General features: G+C 43.1%; 1 pseudogene across 1 annotated transcript in view; it reads left to right on the top strand.

Moving 5' to 3' along the window:
• LOC311149961 (ral GTPase-activating protein subunit beta-like) overlaps positions 1 to 20,886 on the top strand; it is a 39,908-nt pseudogene extending 19,022 nt beyond the window's left edge. The window contains exons 11-27 of the transcript XR_014615685.1: positions 1,043 to 1,210; positions 1,508 to 1,622; positions 3,285 to 3,307; positions 3,404 to 3,681; positions 6,372 to 6,520; positions 6,843 to 7,030; positions 9,001 to 9,104; positions 9,647 to 9,802; positions 11,101 to 11,310; positions 14,758 to 14,916; positions 15,236 to 15,404; positions 15,844 to 15,966; positions 16,478 to 16,614; positions 17,003 to 17,108; positions 17,316 to 17,392; positions 17,797 to 17,942; positions 18,237 to 20,886. The product of XR_014615685.1 is annotated as a ral GTPase-activating protein subunit beta-like (transcript). The remainder of the gene's footprint in view (positions 1 to 1,042; positions 1,211 to 1,507; positions 1,623 to 3,284; positions 3,308 to 3,403; positions 3,682 to 6,371; positions 6,521 to 6,842; positions 7,031 to 9,000; positions 9,105 to 9,646; positions 9,803 to 11,100; positions 11,311 to 14,757; positions 14,917 to 15,235; positions 15,405 to 15,843; positions 15,967 to 16,477; positions 16,615 to 17,002; positions 17,109 to 17,315; positions 17,393 to 17,796; positions 17,943 to 18,236) is intronic.
• The last annotated feature ends 299 nt before the right edge of the window (positions 20,887 to 21,185 follow it).

Genomic DNA, 21,185 nt, shown 5'->3' with positions numbered 1-21,185 from the left:
ACTCTATGTAGGCATACATGTGGTCGGTAGTTTAGCCTAGGGCTAGCTGCGGCTTTAGCCATTTGGGTTAGCCTCAAATTATTAGCTATAAGCTATTTGTGTTTGTCTTGAAACCTCAATGAATGTTTTGACCCTCTGCAAATTGAAGCTGAACCTCGGCAAGACGGAGCTGCTCTTCCTCCCGGGGAAAGACTGCCCGCTCCATGATCTCGCCATCACGGTTGACAACTCCATTGTGTCCTCCTCCCAGAGTGCAAAGAACCTTGGCGTGACCCTGGACAACACCCTGTCGTTCTCCGCTAACATCAAAGGGGTGACCTGATCCTGCAGGTTCATGCTCTACAACATTCGCAGAGTACGACCCTACCTTAAACAGAAAGCGGCACAGGTCCTAATCCAGGCACTTGTCATCTCCCATCTGGATTACTGCAACTCGCTGTTGGCTGGGCTCCCTGCCTGTGCCATTAAACCCCTACAACTCATCCAGAATGCCGCAGCCCGTCTGGTGTTCAACCTTCCCAAGTTCTCTCATGTCACCCCGCTCCTCCGCACACTCCACTTGCTTCCAGTTGAGGCTCGCATCTACTACAAGACCATGGTGCTTGCCTACAGAGCTGTGAGGGGAACGGCACCTCCTTACCTTCAGGCTCTGATTAGACCCTACACCCAAACGAGGGCACTACGTTCATCCACCTCTGGCCTGCTAGCCCCCCTACCTCTACGGAAGCACAGTTCCCGCTCAGCCCAGTCAAAGCTATTCGCTGCTCTGACACCCCAATGGTGGAACAAGCTCCCCCACGACGCCAGGACAGCGGAGTCACTGACCACCTTCCGGAGACACTTGAAACCCTACCTCTTTAATGAATACCTGAATAGTATAAACGTAATCCCTCCCCCACCCCAAAAAAGTGGTTGTCCCACTGGCTATCATAAGTTGAATGCACCAATTTGAAAGTCGCTCTGGATAAGAGCATCTGCTAAATGACGTAAATGTAAATGTTCCCATTTTGGTCTGAAGAAACGTATGTCTTTCCCCCCGCAGGTTCTACATGGTTCTGCTTCAGGGCCTCCAGATCTCGGACTTCATCTGCAGGCCTGTGCTGGCTAGCATCATCCTCAACTCCTCCTCTCTGTTCTGCTCTGACCTGAAGGGCGTCAACGTGGTGGTCCCCTACTTCATATCCGCTCTGGAGACAATTTTGCCTGACAGGTAACAAAAGAGATATTACACACGACCAAACATGAACAAGGCTAGATGTTTAAAAACGATAATATTGGAAAAAGACCCAATAGTATATTTAGCTGTTAAATGAATGTACAATAACCAGATCATTCTGGTGCTTTACTGTGACCATATGAATGCAGGTGAAGTTGCCCAGGGGCTGATCATATCTGTAATGTTAACTAATGCCATTGACAGGAAATACTTGAGCATCAACTGAACATAGAAATAGAAGTCTGGGAATCTGATCTAGAAATTCTAATTCTATGGTCCAACCTCCTCCAGGGAACTGTCTAAATTCAAGCTGTATGTGAATCCCACGGACCTGAGGAGGGCTTCAATCCACATCCTACTGGCCATGCTGCCTCTCCCACACCACTTTGGCAACGTCAAGTCCGAGGTAGGAAATGTTGCATTAGCCTAGCTTTGGCTGATTTGACTACAATACAACATGATGTACAGTGGGGGAAAAAAGTATTTAGCCAGCCACCAATTGTGCAAGTTCTCCCACTTAAAAAGATGAGAGAGGCCTGTAATTTTCATCATAGGTACGCGTCAACTATGACCGACAAAACGAGAAAAAAGATTCCAGAAAATCACATTATAGGATTTTTAATGAATTTATTTGCAAATTATGGTGGAAAATAAGTATTTGGTCAATAACAAAAGTTTCTCAATACTTTGTTATATACCCTTTGTTGGCAATGACACAGGTCAAACGTTTTCTGTAAGTCTTCACAAGGTTTACACACACTGTTGCTGGTATTTTGGCCCATTCCTCCATGCAGATCTCCTCTAGAGCAGTGATGTTTTGGGGCTGTCGCTGGGCAACACGGACTTTCAACTCCCTCCAAAGATTTTCTATGGGGTTGAGATCTGGAGACTGGCCAGGCCACTCCAGGACCTTGAAATGCTTCTTACGAAGCCACTCCTTCGTTGCCCGGGCAGTGTGTTTGGGATCATTGTCATGCTGAAAGACCCAGCCACGTTTCATCTTCAATGCCCTTGCTGATGGAAGGAGGTTTTCACTCAAAATCTCACGATACATGGCCCCATTCATTCTTTCCATTACACGGATCAGTCGTCCTGGTCCCTTTGCAGAAAAACAGCCCCAAAGCATGATGTTTCCACCCCCATGCTTCACAGTAGGTATAGTGTTCTTTGGATGCAACTCAGCATTCTTTGTCCTCCAAACACGACGAGTTGAGTTTTTACCAAAAAGTTCTATTTTGGTTTCATCTGATCATATGACATTCTCCCAATCCTCTTCTGGATCATCCAAATGCACTCTAGCAAACTTCAGACGGGCCTGGACATGTACTGGCTTAAGCAGGGGGACACGTCTTGCACTGCAGGATTTGAGTCCCTGGCGGCGTAGTGTGTTACTTTGGTCCCAGCTCTCTGCAGGTCATTCACTAGGTCCCCCCGTGTGGTTCTGGGATTTTTGCTCACCGTTCTTGTGATCATTTTGACCCCACGGGGTGAGATCTTGCGTGGAGCCCCAGATCGAGGGAGATTATCAGTGGTCTTGTATGTCTTCCATTTCCTAATAATTGCTCCCACAGTTGATTTCTTCAAACCAAGCTGCTTACCTATTGCAGATTCAGTCTTCCCAGCCTGGTGCAGGTCTACAATTTTGTTTCTGGTGTCCTTTGACAGCTCTTTGGTCTTGGCCATAGTGGAGTTTGGAGTGTGACTGTTTGAGGTTGTGAACAGGTGTCTTTTATACTGATAACAAGTTCAAACAGGTGCCATTAAAACAGGTAACGAGTGGAGGACAGAGGAGCCTCTTAAAGAAGAAGTTACATGTCTGTGAGAGCCAGAAATCTTGCTTGTTTGTAGGTGACCAAATACTTATTTTCCACCATAATTTGCAAATAAATTCATAAAAAATCCTACAATGTGATTTTCTGGATTTTTTTTTTTCTCAATTTGTTTGTAATAGTTGACCTGTACCTATGATGAAAATTACAGGCCTCTCTCATCTTTTTAAGCGGGAGAACTTGCACAATTGGTGGCTGACTAAATACTTTTTTTCCCCACTGTATGCTGACGCCTTTAGGTTCACACTGGTAAATATAGCTTGTTTGTTCTAACTTGCAGCCTTGTTCTCCCTGTCCTCCTCTATCTATGGTGGTGGTGTTTGGTGGTGGTGTTTCGGGGTTTACATCCTTAAACCAGCATCCACCTGGTCACCCAGAGGCTCAACTCCCAGTGGAGGTCTGAAATGAGCATCTCACTGGCTGCCCTGGAGCTACTGGCTGGCCTGGCCAAGGTGAAGGCGTGTGTGGACTCTGCGGACAGTAAGCGTGCGGTCAGCTCAGTGTGCGGTTACATCGTGTACCAGTGTAGCCGGCCGGCCCCCCCTCCACTCCCGAGACCTCCACTCAATGATTGTGGCAGCCTTCCAGTGCCTGTGTGTGTGGCTGACGGAGCACCCTGACATGCTGAATGAGAAGGTAGGTAGACAGCATCCCAAACTAGATAGCGCTGTGATCAATGTGGCGTGTGTTCTTTGAGTTTGAGTTGATTGATTATTGCTCACAGATAAAACTGAAGAAATGCAGAATTTACATCATAAAAAAATTAAAAACACTCACGTAAAATACATAATACATGACAGAAATATAATACAGGACACTTAAAACATTACAGGAAATGTTTTCATGATGGAAACTGAAATGTTAGTGTGTTTGTTAAAAGTAACATTTTTGGAAAACTGTTAAGAGCTACAGTCCTTAATAGTGAAGACATCAAAATTATGAAATGACACACATGGAATCATGTAGTAACCAAAAAAGTGTTCAACAAATCAAAATATATTTTATATTTGAGATTCTTCAAATAGCCACCATTTTCCTTGATGACAAAATGCAGGTGTTTCAGCCTAGTTGGAAATTATCGCAAATTCAACAATGATTGGTTTGGAAGGAATCAGTGGCAACCTGCAAGTGTTGCAAAGCAATCAATAGCTTGCTATTCAGTGGAGTGGGTGTGTGGTCCAAGTCTGGGTTTAAGGGTCTCTTTTCTAAGCTTAAAAGGATCAATATTCACACACCATGGGCCAGAAAAGGTTGAATACATTGGCCATGCTGTCAATCCAGCATGACTTCTGCCGCGTTCAAAACAACTGGAAACTTGGAACTGGGAAATCTCAGACTTCAGTGAGTTCAAGACAACTGGGAACTCAGACAAAAACAAGCTCCGACTGGAAAAATACGTTTTAAACGGTTATCAAACTCGGAATTCCAAGTCTCTTTCTGGAGCTCCGACCTGAAGATCACTGACGTCATGATTCAACCTTGTTTTTTTCTGAGTTTCCAGTTGTCTTGAAAGCACCATAAATCAAGAGAATGCCAGACTTTGATGACAAAATTTGCCCACGACGGACCGCCGCGCCACCTTCCTGTTCAAGTGAGCACAGCACAACAAGGTGAGTCCAAAAATGTATTGTATGCTGCTGCATAAATGATGTAATATGCCAGGGAGATATGTATACTGTAGCTAAGAAAGTAATACTAAGTGTATGTTGTGTAGTAAGCTGTTAGTAGCCCATGTGCCTCACCCAAATAATTTAGTCCCTTTCTCTTATACGCTCGTCGTCCCCTTATGCCATAGTTTGTACATCTCAATTGTCAATAGAAACCACATTTGTTTAAGCAAGTCAGCCATATCAGCAATGTTTTTAAAAAGGCGGTAAATGAGGCTGAATGAACTCTTTCGCTGCCAGAGAAGGCTCCACTGATAGCCAGGTGTAGCGGTGGTAAGGATTCACTCCATGGTGCTGAAAAGAAAGCTCTGCTGTTGGGACAGCTTTATGTAGGGCCCTAACAGTTTGTGGGCACCATTTGTCACTGTTATAGTGCGATGAATGTGTTGTTTAGTGTTATGTTGTTTAGTGGCTTTGCTGGCATACAATTTTTATGTTTTGTTTGCCCCACCAAGATTTACATGCTAAAATCGCCACTGACGGGCAGTGATACAGGATAGTTCGTGGCTGTTTCTCAGGAACCTGGTTCTGTTTCATAAGACTAAATAAGTCTGTGTTTGGTTTGTCGAGGAAGACTAAATGTGCTCTTTCTTTAGTATTGACGATGTCTAACAATGTTTGATGAGAAAAACCATGCATGACCAAAGTTTGTTTATTAGGAATGTATATGGCTGATGTGTTTGAGTGTCAACCAGTGAGGTCCAAAAGTATTTGGACAGTGACACATTTTTTGAGGCACAAAGATCATACCCCCAAGACATGCCAACTACTTACCATTACCAACAACAGGGGAGGTTAGCGTTTCTCTTTTGCACTCTTCATGATTCATTCATGATTATCAGTAAATATGGTAGAATCCATGTTAATGTAGAAGTGTTTAGAAACATTCTATTCTTATTTATAATAAAAGTGACTCCAAAATGACGCACTACATTATTTACCATTCATTTCTATTGGGCTCAAAATAATCTTAAAAACACAACCAAAACAAACTGCAAATGCATCCAACACGTTTCTAGAGTTACAAGCTTGAAGTAGTCATTGCGTGCTAGGAATATGGGACCAAATACTAAAGTTTTGACTCCTTTAATACACATAAATGAATTTGTCCAAATACTTTTTTTTCCCTAAAATGGGGAGGGGAGGAGGGAGGAGTATGTACAAAAAGTGCTGTAATTTCTAAACGGTTCACCCGATATGGATGAAAATACTCTAAAATTGAAGCTGACAGTCTGCACTTTAACCTCATAGTCATTGTATAATTTCAAATCCAGAGTGCTGAAATACAGAGCCAAAACAACAAAACATTTCAATGTCCAAATACCTTTGGACCTCACTGTATTTGTTTATTAACCATTTTATGAGCGATGTGTTTGTTTGTAGGACCATGTCTGACCATGTTGGTCAAGTAGGACCATTTATGACCATTTATGTGGTCTTCTGTAGCTCAATTGGTAGAGCATGGCGCTTGTAACGCCAGGGTAGTGGGTTCGATCCCCGGGACCACCCATACGTAAAAATGTATGCACACATGACTGTAAGTCGCTTTGGATAAGGCATATTATTATTATTAATATATTATTATGACCATGTTTGGTATTGACCACATGTCTGCCTGTGTGGAGTGTTTCCTGTATTTGACCTGTCTCTCTCTGTCAGGACTGTCTGGTGGAGGTGTTGGAGATCGTAGAGCTCGGTATCTCAGGCAGCAAGTCTAAACAAGAGCAGGAGGTGAGGCACAAGGGCGAGAAGGAGCACAACCCGGCCTCCATGAGGGTTAAGGATGCAGCCGAGGCCACCCTCTCCTGGTGAGATTCTAAACCCAGCACAGTGCACTAAACACCTGGGTTGTGTTCATTAGGCATCAAAATGAAGGAAAATTGTTGATACAAGGTGGATCTACCCAGACTTGTCTGTTAAGAAATCGATTTTTGTTTTCTGTTTCAAAACGTTTTGCTACGGTTTGCCTTGATGAACATGACCCTTGTATTTTTGCCCAAAATTGCACATGGTCCAATAATACCTAACTAAATAAATACTGTTTATTGCTCCCGTCTGGGTATCAGTCTAGCCACTTTGAACCAACCTCCCCTCTCTCTCTTGTTGTTTGTTGTTTTTGTTGTTGTCCAGTATCATGCAGGTCCTGGGGGCATTCCCCTCCCCCAGTGGCCCAGCCTCCACCTGCAGCCTGCTGAACGAGGATACTCTGATCCGCTACGCCCGCCTCAGCACCACAGGACCCAGCAACTTCCGCTACTTTGTCCTGGACAACTCCGTCATCCTGTCCATGCTGGAGCAACCGTTGGGCAATGAGCAGAGTGAGTGGGACTGAGCAGAACTGACAAAACCAGACCTCCCTTTTTAAAAAGATCTGGGCTTTCACTTTATTTGGATAAACTGCAAGTACAATACATTCCTCTTATAGTGATCACATCCGTGCAGGACAATTTAGTCACTATAAGCAGTTGCATACTACAGTGGGGAAAAATGTATTTAGCCAGCCACCAATTGTGCAAGTTCTCCCACTTAAAAAGATGAGAGGCCTGTAATTTTCATCATAGGTACACGTCAACTATGACAGACAAAATGAGGAAAAAAAATCCTGAAAATCACATTGTAGGATGTTTTATGAATTTATTTGCAAATTATGGTGGAAAATAAGTATTTGGTCAATAACAAAAGTTTCTCAATACTTTGTTATATACCCTTTGTTGGCAATGACACAGGTCAAACGTTTTCTGTAAGTCTTCACAAGGTTTTCACACACTGTTGCTGGTATTTTGGCCCATTCCTCCATGCAGATCTCCTCTAGAGCAGTGATGTTTTGGGGCTGTCGCTGGGCAACACGGACTTTCAAATCCCTCCAAAGATCTGGAGACTGGCTAGGCCACTCCAGGACCTTGAAAAAATTACACGGATCAGTCGTCCTGGTCCCTTTGCAGAAAAACAGCCCCAAAGCATGATGTTTCCACCCCCATGCTTCACAGTAGGTATGGTGTTCTTTGGATGCAACTCAGCATTCTTTGTCCTCCAAACACGACGAGTTGAGTTTTTACTAAAAAGTTATATTTTGGTTTCATCTGACCATATGACATTCTCCCAATCCTCTTCTGGATCATCCTAATGCACTCTAGCAAACTTCAGACGGGCCTGGACATGTACTGGCTTAAGCAGGGGGACACGTCTGGCACTGCAGGATTTGAGTGCCTGGCGGCGTAGTGTGTTACTCATGGTAGGCTTTGTTACTTTGGTCCCAGCTCTCTGCAGGTCATTCACTAGGTCCCCCCGTGTGGTTCTGGGATTTTTGCTCACTGTTCTTGTGATCATTTTGACCCCACGGGGTGAGATCTTGCGTGGAGCCCCAGATCGAGGGAGATTATCAGTTGTCTTGTATGTCTTCCATTTCCTAATAATTGCTCCCACAGTTGATTTATTCAAACCAAGCTGCTTACCTATTGCAGATTCAGTCTTCCCAGCCTGGTGCAGGTCTACAGTTTTGTTTCTGGTGTCCTTTGACAGCTCTTTGGTCTTGGCCATAGTGGAGTTTGGAGTGTGACTGTTTGAGGTTGTGGACAGGTGTCTTTTATACTGATAACAAGTTCAAACAGGTGCCATTAATACAGGTAACGAGTGGAGGACAGAGGAGCCTCTTAAATAAGTTGTTACAGGTCTGTGAGAGCCAGAAATCTTGCTTGTTTGTAGGTGACCAAATACTTATTTTCCACCATAATTTGCAAATAAATTCTCAATAAAAATCCTACAATGTGATCTTCTGGATTTATTTTCCTCCATTTGTCTGTCATAGTTGACGTGTACCTATGATGAAAATTACAGGCCTCTCTCATCTTTTTAAGTGGGAGAACTTGCACAATTGGTGGCTGACTAAATACTTTTCCCCCCCACTGTATAACCACATTCACTATAAGCGTAGTGCACTGTATTGCTTTTGACATGTAACAACTAGGTTTATTAACTATTTTCAGTTGTATAAGTAGTTGCATGTTGCTGTTGTTTTTGTCGTATCGTCGTATCTGTTGGTTGATGCTTGTGTTACTTTGTACTCAAAATCAAGCTTTGTTTTGCTAAGTTTCTCAATCATGACACTCACCTGGCACAATGAACAGCTAAATAAAACAGATACATAAATGCAAATAGGATAGTGGCTTATGAAAGTGAGTAGGCATCTCAATGGCAGGAGGCAAGTCAGGCACCCATTTTGCCTCAAACCAGCAGACGGTTTCCACTTTCACTGGCAACCCTGGTGTAACTGCTTCTCCACTGTCTGCAGACCCCAGCCCGTCAGTGACTGTCCTAATCCGGGGCATGGCTGGCCGACACGCCTGGACCATGCAGCTCTTCCACCAGCCCAGAGAAGCACGGGCCAACCAGAGGGTGAGACCAGTTAGTTGGCCCACTGGTCCGCCTTGGTCTGTCTGTGAGGCAGACAGAGTATTTACTCTTATACCCTTTCACACTACCTTAATGACCCGAACTGTACTGTTCTGGCTCTGATATTGTCATAGTACAGTTTGGCTTGGCTTTGCTTAGCTCAGTAGTGTGGAAAGGGTATGAGAGTTTTGCTTCCACACAAAAGGATTAGAGGTATGAGAGTTTTGCTTCCACACAAAATGATTAGGGGTATGAGAGTTTTGCTTCCACACAAAAGGATTAGGGGGTGCTTGTAAAGGGGTGCTTGCCCTATTACCAATAGTAAAATGGTAGAAATGAAATGGCTAGCGTACTACGCTAACAAGCGATTATTTGCATATTGAAATGTTTGAGGCTTTATTTTGTGGTAGCTGTTTACACCAACTGTTATTACTCAAATCTCTGCTGATTCCATACTCTACTCTAATAGTAATACACAACTGTTATACTGAGCATGATGTAATAATACACACTAATTCAACATCCTCGTCTCTCCTCTCCTACAGCAGGTGTTTGTCCCTGAGGGCCGCCCGGTGCCCAAGGATGACGTGGGGATCCGCTACACCGTCAAGCAGAGGCCCTTCCCGGAGGAGGTGGACAAGATCCCCCTGGTCAAAGCCGACGTCAGCATTCCAGACCTGGATGACATCGTCAACAAGGAGGTGTGAGCGACTATGTTGACCCCACCATGACCCCAATAGACTCTTGATTATCCTACTCTTCTCATATCCTCTCTTTCATGACCAATGATCTGAAAGTACCTTGATAGGTGTTCATCTTATTTCTGTCACCTATCCAGTTCTTTCTACTATCCATGATCATGAAGGAAAGAGTGCAGGGAGAGGAGGGTCAGAGTATTTTAGCATATTGGAACGCAGCTCGTATCACTGTCCAAATTGAATGTAATGTAAACTTATTCTAAAGTGAATTACTTTTGGACAAAACCCTTGACGCAGAGTGTAAAGAGAGTAAAATGATAAGTGTTACCCAGGCTTATGGAGACAGAACAGTTATTAGGGTACATTCTTATTGATGTGGAATCAAGTGACTTCTATGAACTTGCAGGATGAAGTGAGTGTGCCATGCATATTGAAGTATAATCATCCACACGTGCGTTGTCCCATCCTTTAGGAGACAAAGGTCAAAGGTTACCAGATCACTTTTTTTCGGACTCCATGGAGTATACTCGCATTGTTACGTTTCTCCCTCACTATCTAACTGAGTTTTGCTTTAACCATGCTATTCAGATACTGGACTTGATTTAATAGAGCCGTTAGACTAACATTAGAGCCCGAATGATAAACCGGTTGACCAATATTATCGGCCGATTATTAGCCTTTCACAGAAATATTTATATCGATCTTTATTCCACAGATAAAGCGCTGATATTAGTGTAGCTCAGTTGGTAGAGCATGGCGCTTGCAACGCCAGGGTTGTGGGTTCGATTCCCACGGGGGGCCAGTATCAAAAAATGTATGCACTCACTAACTGTTAGTCGCTCTGGATAAGAGCGTCTGCTAAATGACTAAAATGTAAATGTAAAAAAACATAGAATGAACAAAAACATCTGCTCATTTGCGGTCATAAAAAAAAAAAAATCAATGGTTCCCTGAAGAGGGCGCTCTACAACCTGCTCATTGAACATCATTCATCCCTAAGTCACAACGTGAGAGAAAGTAGGCGACAGTTGTGACACAGCCTGGAATCGAACCCGGGTCTGGAGTGCCTTAGACCGCTGCGCCACTCGGGAGGCCCACATTGGTCTATTCTTGATTGCAGCTGTGAATTTGCTGTACAGGTATGGTTATGGCAGTGGCAGAACTTGGTTTACTTACATTGTTTAAGAATATAGTGTGGGTACGGTCGCAGGTACATACACTAATAAACGTGAGGTGTGTGACTGTGTGTGAGTCCTTACAGTTGCCCCCGCTCACACATACTTTACCTTTGCCCCTCTCAGCTGGAGATGCAGCATGATAGGCTGCGCAGCATGATGAGCAAGCAGATGGAGTATGAGTGTTCCCTGGAGCGCCACAGCGAGGACGTCTGGAGTTCTAAGTCCTTCCCGGACCCCCTGACCGACTGCAAGCCCCCTCTGCCCGCCATGGAGTTTCAGACAGCCCGCCTTTTCCTCTCTCACTTCGGCTTCCTCTTTCTAGAGACACTGAAGGTTGGGAACTATAGTTTATGGCCAGTAGTTATTTATTTTTTATATACTAAAAAACTAGTACTCCTACAGTATGACTTCCTTGTCTACAGGTGAAGGCTATAGCACAATTATGATTTCCCACAATGTTGAATGTAATATCCCTTTCAAACAGAGACGAAAACCCACACATTTTTGCTTTATGTCTGAAAGGTATTGCCAGCGAAAAAGCCACTACTATTTCCGCCAACCGACCTAGTCATGATTGCGGTAATGTGTTTTTAAAGGTCCTGCCAACCCCTCAGTATAAACATCGGCTTTCATCTTACCGTCTTTGGCACGCATTAAATCATGAACATTCTATTGTTGTTGTCCGATATAAAAACGTGTCCTTTTCATTATGAAAAACTATAAAGAAAAAGACGCCAGTCTGCATGACATCGCAGCAGCCTGGTCCAAATAGCAACGTTACCTGCTCTTTTATTATAATTTTTTGTATCAAAAAACCCATCTGTTTGACATATCCTAAACACATTTTTTATCTCGCAAGCCATGCAACTAAAAGCAACTTTCTAGACAATGTTTTAGTTTGTGGCTAGCTTTTTAGCTAGCTATCTAGCTGGCTAGCAAGTTGATAATTATCAGAACATATCTGAACGTTTTGAGTTTAACTGTAGCCAACTTTTTATTCACCATCACAGAAAAATTTACACATTACAAGATAAAACGGTCACAACAACAGGGTCAACGTTGAATGTCTCTTGCTAAGTTTAGGGTTGGGCCGATATATAATTAATTTGAATATCATGATATAAGTGCAAGACGATATATTGTGATATGCAAGACTATACTCTATTTGAACTTTACAAATCAAAACTTTGCAGTTTTACCAGTTAGACCGTATCAATAGTCGAGGCTCTGTCGTAGCCGGCCGCGACCGGGAGACCCATGGGGCGGCGCACAATTGGCCCAGCGTCGTCCAGGGTAGGGGAGGGAATGGCCGGCAGGGATATTGGTAGAGCATGGCGTTTGCAACGCCAGGGTTGTGGGTTCGATTCCCACGGGGGGCCAGTATGGAAAAAAATATATAATGTATGCACTCACTAACTGTAAGTCGCTCTGGATAAGAGCGTCTGCTAAATGACTAAAATGTAAATAGTCTAAATACAATGCACTACTTCACTTTTTTTGGGATTAAATTGTTTTTTTCCCCTCATCAATCTACACATTATACCCCATAATGACAAAGCAAAAACTGGTTTTTAGAAATGGTTGCAAATGTATTAAAAATAAAAAACTGAAATGATATTTACATAAGTATTCAGACCCTTTACTCAGTACTTTGTTGAAGCACCTTTGGCAGCGATTACAGCCTTGAGTCTTCTTGGGTATGACGCTACAAGCTTGGCACACCTGTATTTGGGGAGTTTCTCCTATTCTTCTCTACAGATCCTCTCAAGCTCTGTCAGGTTGGATGGGGAGCTTTGCTGCACAGCTATTTTCAGGTCTACAGATATGTTAGATCGGGTTCAAGTCTGGGCTCTGGCTGGGCCACTCAAGGACATTCAGAGACTTGTCCCGAAATCACTCCTGCATTGTCTTGGCTATGTGCTTAGGGTCGTTGTCCTGTTGGAAGGTGAACCTTCGCCCCAGTCTGAGGTCCTGAGCACTCTGGAGCAGGTTTTCATCAAGCATCTTTCTTTCGATCCTGAGTAGTCTCCCAGTCCCTGCCGCTGAAAAACATCCCCACAGCATGATGCTGCCACCACCATGCTTCACCGTAGGGATGGTATTGGCCAGATGATGAGCGGTGTCTGGTTTCCTGCAGACGTGACGCTTGGAATTCATGCCAAAGAGTTCAATCTTGGTTTCATCAGACCAGAGAATCTTGTTTCTCATGGTCTGAGAGTCTTTAGATGCCTTTTGGCAAACTCCAAGTGGGCTGTCATGTGCCTTTTTACTGAGGAGTGGCTTCCATCTGGCCACTCTAGCATAAAGGCCTGATTGGTGGAGTGCTGCAGAGATGGTTGTCCTTCTGAAAGATTCTCCCATCTCGACAGAGGAACTCTGTAACTCTGTCAGAGTGACCATCGGGTTCTTGGTCACCTCCCTGACCAAGGCCCTTCTCCACCGATTGCTCAGTTTGGCCGGGCGGCCAGCTCTAGGAAGAGTCTTGGTGGTTCCAAATGTCTTCCATTTAAGAGTGATGGAGACCACTGTGTTCTTGGGGACCTTCAATGCTGCAGAAATGTTGTGCCTCGACACAATCCTGTCTCTGAGCTCTACGGACAATTCCTTCGACCTCCCGAGTGGCGCAGTGGTCTAAGGCACTGTATCGCAGTGCTAGCTGTGCCACTAGAGATCCTGGTTCGAATCCAGGCTCTGTCGTAGCCGGCCGCGACCGGAGACCCATGGGGCGGCGCACAATTCGTCCAGGGTAGGGGAGGGAATGGCCGGCAGGGATGTAGCTCAGTTGGTAGAGCATGGCGTTTGCAATGCCAGGATTGTGGGTTCGATTCCCACGGGGGGCCAGTATGAAAAATAAAAAAATTATGAATGCACTCACTAACTGTAAGTCGCTCTGGATAAGAGCGTCTGCTAAACGACTAAAATGTAAATGTAAATGTTTTTGCTCTAACATGCACTGTGCCTTTCCAAATCATGTCCAATCAATTGAATTTACCACAGGTGGACTCCAAGTTGTAGAAACATCTCAAGGATGACCAATGGAAACAGGATGCACCTGAGCTCAATTTCGAATCACCTAGCAAAGGGTCTGAATACTTATGTAAATAAGGTATTTCTGTTTTTTTAAATACATTTGCTAAAATTTCTAAAAACCTGTTTTCACTTTGTCATTATGGGTAATTGTGTGTAGATTGATGAGGATGAAAATGAATTTAATCAATTTTAGAATAAGGCTGTAACGTAACAAAATGTGGAAAAAGTGAAGGGGTCTGAATACTTTCTGAATGCTCTGTAAATTATAGTGATGCTTTTGTATAATTTCAGCCAGTAGTTTTGAAAGTGTTGCTCACGATCAAAACGGGTCCCTGGTTTTTTGCAACTACTTCATCCAATTGTGTACGGTGTCATCCATTTTGTATGATATGTTTGTTACGTCCTATATTATTATCATACCTTTCATCACCCAACCCTAGCTCAGTTGCAGCTAAGCAATGGCTATATAAATGGTGAATGCCGGCAAAAATGTGGCTGTTTGAAAGGGGACCATATAAACATTACCCAATTGTTTTTTCAGGCAACATTCCGCAAACCTATGAGAATCAGGTATACGATTCTCTGCCTAGCCTTCTGACAGCAGTTGCCATCTTGCATTCATCTACTATCATGCAGACAGGCAATAAACATGATCAATTTGTGTTGTCATTTTGGTTTTGGGGTTTGATTGAAAAGGGGCCTCAAATCTGTTGTACCCAGGTCTCTTTCTTAGAGTACTCTCTTCCTCAGGAACGGGGCAACAGTCGTCTACCTCCTCACCTCATTGGACTGGAGTCCTCCATGCCAGGGTTCTTCGATGACATCGCCTACTTGGACCTGTTGCCATGCCGGCCTTTTGACACAGTCTTTGTGTTCTATGTGAAGGCGGGACAGAAAACAAGCCACGAGGTGAGAACTTTTTTTTTTTCACATTGATTGGTGTTAAGCCAGTTTACACTGTGTGGTCGTCTGAAACACACGACTTAAGGAATCGTGCTGAATTGAAAAACAGGCACACACTACACATTGAATTATTATTTGAATGAGCCATGTCAGTGCCTGCACACACCAGAACCTTTGGTGTTACCATCCCTGCTCTCACCCTTGACGTTTATATTATGGTCTCACTGTGGGATCCGTTGTGATTGATAGATTGATTGTGATAGTAATTGTGATTGGTAGGCTAGATCCTGATACACTGTGTGATGTGATGCATTGTGATGGTTAGATCCTGAGGAACGTGGAGGTGTCGTCCATCGTCCAGCCCTACTTCCTGGAGTTCCTGCTGTCTCCGGGCTGGCCCGTGGACGTGGGCCGCCACCCGGGCTGGACCGGACACCTGGATACAAGCTGGTCCCTGAACTCCTGCAGCAGCGGCAACGACACACAGCAGACAGGTGAGTCTGCTAGAAACCCAGGCTTACAAGAACTAACATGTTACAGAAACTCAGGCTATTTGTCTAACACACCCACCACCAGAAGAACGTGTTAGCTCGCTGAAAAAAAGGCAGTGGGATAGCTCTGGAAGCCAAAATGTGTCCATAAGTCTCGGGAAAGGGTTAAAAGTGAAGATTGAGTCCAGATTGTCCGCTTGACACCCCCACTACCGAAGAAGGTCTTAGCTCACCGAGCTAAAGCTGGGGCACTAGCTCTAGATGCCAAAAGATGTCCTGATGTGTCAGGGCATAGCCTAGAAATAATGTACATTCTTGCAATATCCATACTAGTATACCACTTAGATTGCATCATACTAAGTAGTAAGATGGTGTTGGAACAGAGCCTATATCTCAGAGAAGGTGAATGGTTAATACTTCCATATTTGCTCTGTCCCCACAGGGGAGGCAGCGACACCGGAGGATACAGGTGGTTCTGTGTTCAACGGGGAAAAGAAGGTGCTGTACTACGCCGATGCTCTGACTGAAATCGCCTTTGTAGTTCCATCACTGACAGACTCCTCAGGTCAGCATTTACAAATACTTGTAGGTTGTATTAAACTGTTATTTTATTTTGTCTTAAAGGGACATTATTCTCCAAAATTTAAGTTTGCCAGATGTTTCCGGACCTCGAAAGTAGTCTGTCAAGATGAATCCACGTCTTATCTTTCCCATTCATTAACTACTGAACAGATGGCCTGGTACGTGGTCTTATAATTATATATATAATAATTAGGAATTTAGCAGACGCTCTTATCCAGAGCGACTTACAGGAGCAATTAGGGTTAAGTGCCTTGCTCAAGGGCACATCGACAGATTTTTCACCTAGTCGGCTCGGGGATTAGAACCAGCGACCTTTCGGTTACTGGCACAACGCTCTTAATCACTAAGCTACCTGCCGCCCTTATCTCAATGGATCACTTTTGACGTGTAAAACATCTGACAAAGTGTTGAGTGTAATGTCTCTTTAATACAACCTATTTGAAGACATAGTTTTGCCTATCCCTGGATGGCTTATGGCCCTTTTTTATTTGCAGAGGATTCCTCGGTGCACAGCGCCTCGAAAGTGGAGGCGGACACACACGCAGACGACCTGCCTAGTTTACTGAAGCAACCCAACCTAACACTGGAGCTCTTCCACAATTACTCAGACAACCTATCAGCTTCCCAAAGGGTAACTAACCGACAATCCTACATGAAGACAGTTTTGATTCAACAAAGGGTTGTTTTGGTATGGTCATTTTCTCAGATCCCTTTGATCTCATGGATGAATCAGTCCTTGTATCCACCTCTCTGTCTATGAATTTTAGAGTGGTTACATTTCTCCAACCCCATTACTCAGCTGTTTATCAAAAAAGGTGTCTGCGTTTGGGTTTGTTGTTGTTTGAATCCCAGATTGCACCTTTAATGTTACTTAAGTTTGAAATTCTTTGAACATTTTATATAGTCAAACTTAATTTCAAGAATTTGTTTGAGAAAAATATTCATCCTCAGGGTATCTCTGGACACTTCTATGCCTGGTCTATTGACATCTCTCTCTGATCTCTTCTCTCCTCTTGCAGAGTCCTATGGTGAAGACCAAGAGATCATCTACAGGAAAGACTGCTCCTCCCCCGGGGCCTGAAACCAAGGTGCTTGTGGTCTGGGTGGAGCGCTACGATGACATCGGTAAACAACCTTGGAATAAACAGTTCCTTTATAACACTTTCACCCTCTGACCTAGCTCTGTGTCGTTGCTGTCATGATTTTGCATGAGACCACCCATTTTTTTTTTTTTTTACTGTTCCGTTAGCAGTACCTGCCTAACAAAAGCGAGAAACCAAAGTGAGACTGTTGAAGGTGTTTCCTTCAAATTGCCCTGTTGTTTTTCTCTAGAACTTCCCTCTGTCTGATCTCTTGGCGGAAACCAGCACAGGTTTGGAGGTGAACCCTAACAACAGCACTTCCTGCAGGTACTGAGGCCCACGCCCAACCAAACACTAACCCTCTGGCTCATAGCCAGGCTGTACACACACCAAACAGGGCTGTCCGTTATAGTGAAAGGAGTCATGTAGAGCCAGAGATGTCCAAGCAAGTATTTAAACGGGATGCCTTTCTCTTGACAGTTATATCCTTCTTAGTTATTTCTAATTAACACCTATAATAGGTCATCAGTATAGATATGATCATTTCAGCAGTAAGGAATATTTTTAACCAATGTTAAATAGGAAAGGGTTAAAAGTGAAGGAAAAATAAATAAATTGGTAGGTTACCACTGTGGACATTCAGTTATGACACCCTAAAATCCACTGCAACACATATTTGCTGTTGAATAGAATGCCAATTTTCTCTTCCCCCTTCCTCTCTTCCTCCCCAGGAGGCTCCTGGAGAAGGACGTGCCCCTGATTTTCATCCACCCCCTGAGGACGGGTTTGTTCCGGGTCAGGCTCCACGGGGCCATGGGCAAGTTCAGCATGGTCATCCCCCTGGTGGACGGCATAGTGGTCAGTCACAGAGCACTAGGTGACCACTCTCTCTCTCGACCCCTGTCTTTCTGTATCTAGAAGAAATTCTACTGTCTTTCTGACTTATAGTAATTTATGTTATGCTGCATTCTACCCATTTGCCCTCATGTCTCCTCTGTTGCAGTTATCAGATTTTCATATTTTTTATCAAAGGTTTATTTACTAAATAAACTGAAGTCAACTGAATGCTGACAGATGCTGGCAGTTAACGGTTTTGCCATCTAAATTCTGCTCCCATTTCACTTAAGTTTTTGGCTCATGATGTCAATTTCTTCTCACTGTTTTCTCCCAGGGTTCCTGGTGCGCCAGACAGTGATCAACGTGTGTCGGCGGAAGCGGCTGGAGAGTGAGACGTACAGCCCGCCGCATGTACGGCGTAAGCAGAAGATCGCTGACGTCGTGCACCGCTACCGCAACAAGCAGCTGGAGCCCGAGTTCTACACCTCGCTCTTCCAAGAGGTGGGGGAGGGGAGGCCTATTCATCTTTGACCCCCCCCCCACCACCTTTTGAAAAACACTAACACACACAGAAAAACACACACACACACACAGTCACGTACAACCAGCCACGTGTACACACACACAGCCCTAGATTCTCTAGATTTATACGGGTTATATTTTATTATTTATATCAAACACTTTGCTGCCATTGACGTTGAGAGAAAAGTGTAAAAAGCGGTAGATTTGGAGTACCCACACATCTGAGCCTGTCTTTTGGTGACCAATAAGCCCCAGTTAAGCTCTGGGCACTTGGCATTGAAGAGTTCACTACACATCCAGTAACTGCACTTCGTTATCAGTCTATGCTTCGTGGTATTAATTTCTGACACTCTATAATTGTAATAGAAGAGTCTACTCGTTGGCTATATTTTTGACATTGTAATGAAGAGTGAACAATGTTATTGGCCTTCAAATCCTCAATTTTAGAGTTTCAGTTTTTATATAGATGGACCAGACTCAAAATATAGGTTCACTTCTTGATAATTTGACATGTATCATATCAACACAGCTAGGGAGAGGAAGGAGAAGGAAAGGGAAAAAATTATGCAGATATAGTGGAGATACAAATTCTTAATCTAGTGGTTGCGATGAGAGACTTGTTGAACTGCAGTTGGATTTCATACATTTTACACTATGGATCCATATATTACTTTGAAAGTGTTTACATCGTATCTAATAACTGGTTTAAAAGAAGGTTTTTACAAAAAAACGGTCATCCTCTTATGTATCTGTCCAAAGTCTTCACTGTCATTGAGAAAATGGAATTGAACAAAGCAGCCATATTGGGAATTGGTCAGTTTATTTAGTGAGTTTAAAACATACTGAAACAACCTGAAGACTAATGAAAAATAAGCAAAGGCATTTAAAGGGGTACTTCACCCTTGTATCCAAATTGTTTTTATTGTTTTTAACCAACTTTTATGTTGTGGTGGTGAACTATCCCTTTAATGTTGGTCAGCTACTAAACAGGTTGCACAGATATTGTTCTTACAATGAGGTAGACCAGTATTATTCTTTCCAGCTCTGAACCATTTTGACTCCTAGGTCATATTGCACTGTAAGTGTGATACAACTTTGGAGATGTGAACTTTGCATCTGAGGTGTTTTGCTCATCTCCATCCCATGCAAAGGGATGTCTATACTGTATGTGTGATGCAACGCCAGTCATCAACTGTCTCAAGTCTATGTTTCTAGAGAAGGAAGGCATACATTCAGTTCTCCTTTCTGGTGAAGGCACATGATTCTTCTTCATTCTGAAGATGGCACACTTTTTGTCAGATGATGTGTCCAGGCATTGCGCTTTATCAGAAATGCACCTTCTTGGGTACTGAGAATTTTTTGGTCTCTTTGAATGTGAAATGTCTCAGGATTCTTATTTTTTATTATTATTTTTGCTCATCCTCTAAAAACAAAGCATTGTGCGAAAGCATTTATTGGATGGCAAAGTTTACTGATAGTTTAGTTTTAATAACGAAAGGTGAAGCAGAGTTGCATATGATTTGGAATCAGAAAATGCTCTGAATGAACTGATTTTCATATTGACTGCAAATGAACACCATTTTTATTCCATCTATTCAATCATGAGTTTACTTTGCGTATTGCAATTAGTTGACCGATTTTGTTTACTTACTGTACTTTTAAAAGCCCTGAAGCGAACCCTTTACTGTCTGCCTGTAATAACGAGAATGATTGAAGAGGATAAACACCCAAACATATTTAACATTTCATATGGGAAGTCTTAATGCACTGATGAGCACATTTCTTTTCTCATATATTATATTGTAGTTGTTTTTTTTACACTGGCCTGCAGTTTGGAAATAAACTCAAGGAAGAGTTTTATCTTGTGAAATGTGAATGACTAAAATATATATATTTTTTTACTATCATTGAAATAGATAGTCTCTTACTTTTGGATGGTTTGTGATTTTGCATATAGCCTACCTTATATGAAGGAAAACAAGTGTGGAATATTAATTAATCAAAGCAATTGCATACAGTCAATAATTAATCTTATCATCAATCAGGGGGGCAACTTTCACTGGGGATGGGGGGGAATTGCATTTTTTTGTCCCCACCAGTTTTATAATTGTAATGTGATACAAAACAAGGCAACGGTGTGCTTTAGGACCATGCGGTCGCCTCCGAGCGGTCGGGTAGGCTGTTTGGAGTGTTTATCCGACTAGATAAAAAAAGTACTAATAATTATGTCCCCCCCACTTCTAAAACCAAAGTTGCGCCCCTGCATAAATTACTTATTTGTTGTTCAGTAATATATAAGGACTTAACTTGTGATGTACAGAAAGCAAGAATTATATGTAAATATAAAGTGAAGCATATCAGTTGCATTCCTCATTTGAAAAGGCAAAAAACTAAAAAGTTGTATGTATGCAACTAGAATCACAGTGGATAATGAATGTAACCTGCATTGATTAACTTTTTATTATACATGCTCAAAAAAATAAAGGAAACACTTAAACAACACAATGTAACTCCAAGTCAATCACACTTCGGTGAAATCAAACTGTCCACTTAGGAAGCAACACTGATTGACCATACATTTCACATGCTGTTGTGCAAATGGAATAGACAACAGGTGGAAATTATAGGCAATTAGCAAGACACCCCCAATAAAGGACTGGTTTTGCAGGTGGTGACCACAGACCACTTCTCAGTTCCTATGCTTCCTGGCTGATGTTTTGGTCACGTTTGAATGCTGGCGGTGCTTTCACTCTAGTGGTAG

This window comes from Coregonus lavaretus (assembly GCF_964263955.1).
Source record: "Coregonus lavaretus genome assembly, chromosome: 22".
Taxonomy (NCBI): domain Eukaryota; kingdom Metazoa; phylum Chordata; class Actinopteri; order Salmoniformes; family Salmonidae; genus Coregonus; species Coregonus lavaretus.
The sequence above is the reverse complement of the archived record's forward strand: the minus strand, read 5'-3'. Positions and strand labels throughout refer to the sequence as shown.